This window comes from Castanea sativa, chromosome 11 (assembly GCF_040712315.1).
Source record: "Castanea sativa cultivar Marrone di Chiusa Pesio chromosome 11, ASM4071231v1".
Taxonomy (NCBI): domain Eukaryota; kingdom Viridiplantae; phylum Streptophyta; class Magnoliopsida; order Fagales; family Fagaceae; genus Castanea; species Castanea sativa.
In genome coordinates this window covers 59,679,023-59,684,007 of record NC_134023.1, presented here as the reverse complement: position 1 = coordinate 59,684,007, position 4,985 = coordinate 59,679,023, and positions in this window count along the sequence as shown.

Here is a 4,985-nt window from a genome sequence, read left to right as displayed (position 1 = left end):
ATCCATCATGAAGATATTTGCATCTCTGCATCCATCAATTTTAAAAGAAAAAGGGTTTTTAACAATTATTTGAAAATCTCAAATGATTTAAACCTTTCTTGGCAGGACAAAAAGAGAGCAATATTTAACACCACTAGTGAGTGGAAGATGACTTCTTCGGCGAGAGAAGAAGGGCAAGGGGAAGGTACCCGCAAGGGACCATCCTCAAGACAAAAGACTACCAGCGGGACGAGTCTTTTGTAAAGCATGAAGGCGCATCCTCTACCGGCCATAGAGGATCGATATCCCTTCAGGAATTTGTCCCTGCAAAGGTGACATATTCCGGTGGTAATATGGCTATTATCTTGCGGGAAGTCTTATCCAGGAAATATCATTTCAAAAATGGAGCCTATACAAATTTACCGGCCTCCATTAAATTCATCCTTGATAACCTACGGATGGCCTTTACCCAAAACGGCAATAGACTTTTCCAAAAAACCCTCAAAGCAATGGAAATCCACCTAGTGAACCTTGAGGCGAGAAAATCTATCATTCCCTAGTCAACTCTTTGGCAAGGAGGATATCCATTCCATGGATAAAAAGACTATTATGGGCACAGATTATGCTAGACTAAGTCTTAAGACTCGGACTATCTTAAGAAGTGTTTGCCAACTTGCTTCCCGAGATACAAACCGGTATTCTAGGATCCAAGGCAATGTTCGAATCTTCTGGCGAATGGTTTGAGCATTTCGGGGTGTTGATCACCACTCCTTATCCATATGCAAATTTAGGAGACACGGGTGATAACCCAATACGGAATGAGTGGGAAAAGCATTTCGGGAACGGTCTCGGGGTCTACGAGCAACATTCTCCTTTTCCGGGACTCCTCATAAACTTTGAAGTAGAACGACAAGGACCCCGGTGGTTATCAAAAATATTCGAATATGGCTTCATAAAAATGATCAAGTTATCAAGCCATGACCGGATCAGCCGGTTCCCCAAATTATCCAACGGAGTTGTGAAGAAAATCAAAAGTCCTTTTGTTTCTATCGGATGCCGGAGCACAATCCCACAATGGGAAAGAAACAACCGGATGACGGTCCAACCATCCACTCATCTAGTCCTAATTAATGGCCATTCCCATCAAGGGCCCTGGTATGAAGGAGATTCTCACTTATCCTATAGTTATCCATACACTCTTGTAGAATGTTGGAAAGCAAATTCCACCAATGAAATCCTTGATAAAGTGCAAGATTTATGGGAAGACTACCATCATGTTGGTAACACGGGAAGAATTACGTTTTCACCAACAAACCCTACTCTACCGCCATTCCAAATCTCCAAAGGGTTGGATACATGAATCTCAACCGGTTCATCACAAAGGAACCGGTTTATGAGCCATTAATGTATTGTGGGCTTTGCAACCATTATGCCGGTTATCACGAGCACAATTTTGATGACAACTCTCCATGGGATCCTTATGATGGATATCCATCGGATGCTCCCGATGCGACTAAAGCATCCCGACTCAAGCAAATCGGGATAAGATTTCAAGACGGTTACTATTCAAAATCGGCACCGGCCATCGATTTGAACGATGCGGCATTACCAACGATACCGGCACCCGGCGAGATTCCCCAACGGGTTACTATTTCTACGGTAACCACACCCGGAAAAGCAAGGGGACAAAACACTGTAGCATGAACAGTGAAAGTTTTTACTGTTCACAGACACAATCATTCTGAGATACTATTGCTTTCGGTGGAAACAGCTTTCACCTCAGTAAAAGCAATTTACTCTCCGCAATTTCAGCAATCATCCAGCAGCATCCAATGCTCCCTCCAGCCTATTTAAGGGAAGCAAGACTCCAGTCTTCAGCAGGTCCAATTCTAGGAATAGCTCCAGAATACCTCAGAGGTCCAATTTTAGGAGAAACTTCAGCAACTCCAAAATTCCCTCCTCTTCCAGCCAAGAGTTCAGCTTTGCCTCCTCTTTACAACCCTTAGCATTGTAAATAGATGGCACTATTTCATATCTGTAATATCATGGCCTCAGTCGGCCTTTATGTTTATTTTCCGCACATGGCCCCAACCGGCCTTAGCCTGTAACTTACCCCCTTATGCTCAATTTCATTGATGATGGGGTTTCCTTCCTCATCTTTCTGAATTGCATACTTGATGTCTTCTTTAGACACTTCAGTAAGACAATTGTTCCACCATTGCTGGAGTTTACCTGTGAATCCTAATGCCATCATTTCTATGACTTCTTTATGGGGACGGCCTTCGTCCAAGTAGTTGTTGGCTACCATAGTCATATGCTGGATTTTGTTTAAGATTTCCTGTTCTGATAAACCATCTATGTTCCATTCATAGAGTCTACCAGAAGATACTGAGAATTGGTTACTCACATTCCTTTCCTCATACCGGAGGTCAGGGGGTGATGGTCTGGGGTACCAATTCTTGGCTGATAGACTTGTTCTATGGTCTTGACATGGTAGTCTGTTCTGAAAGCTGTTTTCAAAGACCATGAAGACTTATAGAATTGGCTGGTGGCTACTTTTGGGATATTCCAATCTCCTATGTCTAAATCTAGATCGGATAGCTCATAAGACTCCGAATTAATTGCTCCTACGTCTGCTGGGATGTCAGGAATGGATGTGGGTTGAGAACATCTACTACTGGTGGAAGAGTAACTTCTAAACAACCTATTCATGATTCTGGGTTTACAAGTTTAAATCAACAATCACAACCTAGTCACCTTTATCCTCAAACTTCTGGATCAAACCTTTAGATCAGAAGCAAAAGTATACAACTATGGGATAGACACCTGATCTGTGAACTCCTTTCCGCCGGACTCTCCTCCAAAATGGGGACCACCCTAACACGCCTTCTCTCGGCTTCAACGGGCTGACCAAACCAAACCTAGGAAGATTTTCGGCCTCTTTAAAGAACAGAGAACACCACAGACTTTGGTAACAAATCTCACAGGTATATAAATCTGCAACAATCTTTAGGGATAAACACGAGAGATAGGAAGAATAGAGATAACGGGGAAGCAAAGGTTAATTTGAACAAATAATCACGGAATAACAAATAGAATGGTTAGAAGGAGGCTCAGCCTACCATTTGCAGATGTAATAGAAAATGATGAAATAATAGCAGACGAAGAAATAAATAAAAGGGAACGGAAGAGTTATCAAGAAATAGATGTAAAACAAAATATGGGGTATGGGAGATATATCCATGAAAATGATTCAAAATAATTATAATGCCAAAATAATCTGGATAACTATGGCGGCAGTGCCGACCAACTTGATTAAACAATAAACAGTAACTTACAATCCGACCGGGCCAAACTTGGCTCTGATACCATAAGGGGGTAAGTTACAGGCTAAGGCCGGTTGGGGCCATGTGCGGAAAATAAACATAAAGGCCGACTGAGGCCATGACATTACAAATATGAAATAGTGCCATCTGTTTACAATGCTAAGGGTTGTAAAGAGGAGGCAAAGCTGAACTCTTGGCTGGAAGAGGAGGGAATTTTGGAGTTGCTGAAGTTTCTCCTAAAATTGGACCTCTGAGGTATTCTGGAGCTATTCCTAGAATTGGACCTGCTGAAGACTGGAGTCTTGCTTCCCTTAAATAGGCTGGAGGGAGCATTGGATGCTGCTGGATGATTGCTGAAATTGCGGAGAGTAAATTGCTTTTACTGAGGTGAAAGCTGTTTCCACCGAAAGCAATAGTATCTCAGAATGATTGTGTCTGTGAACAGTAAAAACTTTCACTGTTCATGCTACAGTGTTTTGTCCCTTTGCTTTTCCGGGTTTGGTTACTGTAGAAATAGTAACTTTGGGGAATCTATTTGAGTCTTTGCCGTTGGTAATGCCGGTACTGTTCAAATCAGTGGCTGGTGCTGATTTTGAATAGTAACCGTACTGAAATCTTATCCTGATTTGCTTGAGTCAGGATGCTTTAGTCAGTATCAGGAGCATCTGATGGATATCCATCATAAGGATCCCATGGAGAGTTGTCATCAAAATTGTGCTCGTGATAACTGGCATAATGGTTGCAAAGCCCACAATACATTAATGGCTCATAAACAGTTTCCTTTGTGATGAACCGGTTGAGATTCATGTATCCAACCCTTTGGAGATTTGGAATGGCAGTAGAGTAGGGTTTGTTGGTGAAAACAGTAATTCTTCCTGTGTTACCAACATGATGGTAGTCTTCCCATAAATCTTGCACTTTATCAAGGATTTCATTGGTGGAATTTGCTTTCCAACATTCTACAAGAGTGTATGGATAACTATAGGATAAGTGAGAATCTCCTTCATACCAGGGCCCTTGATGGGAATGGCCATTAATTAGGACTAGATGAGTGGATGGTTGGACTGTCATCCAGTTGTTTCTTTCCCATTGTGGGATTGTGCTCCAGCATCTGATAGAAACAAAAGGACTTTTGATTTTCTTCACAACCTGTTGGATAATTTGGGGAAACTGGCTGATCTGGTCATGGCTTGATAACTTGATCATTTTTATGAAGCCATATTCGAATATTTTTGATAACCAGCTGGGGTCCTTGTCAGGTTCTACTTCAAAGTTTATGAGGAGTCCTGGAAAAGGAGAATGTTGCTCGTAGACCCTGAGACTGTTCCCGAAATGCTTTTCCCACTCATTCTGTATTGGGTTATCACCTGTGTCTCCTAAATTTGCATATGGATAAGGAGTGGTGATCAACACCCTGAAATGCTCAAACCATTCGCCAGAAGATTCGAACATTGCCTTGGATCCTAGAATACTGGTTTGTATCTCAGGAAGCAAGTTGGCAACAGCACTTCTTAAGATAGTCTGAGTCTTAAGACTTAGTCTAGCATAATCTGTGCCCATAATAGTCTTTTTATCCATGGAATGGATATCCTCCTTGCCAAAGAGTTGACTAGGGAATGATAGATTTTCTGCCTCAAGGTTCACTAGGTGGATTTCCATTGCTTTGAGGGTTTTTTGGAA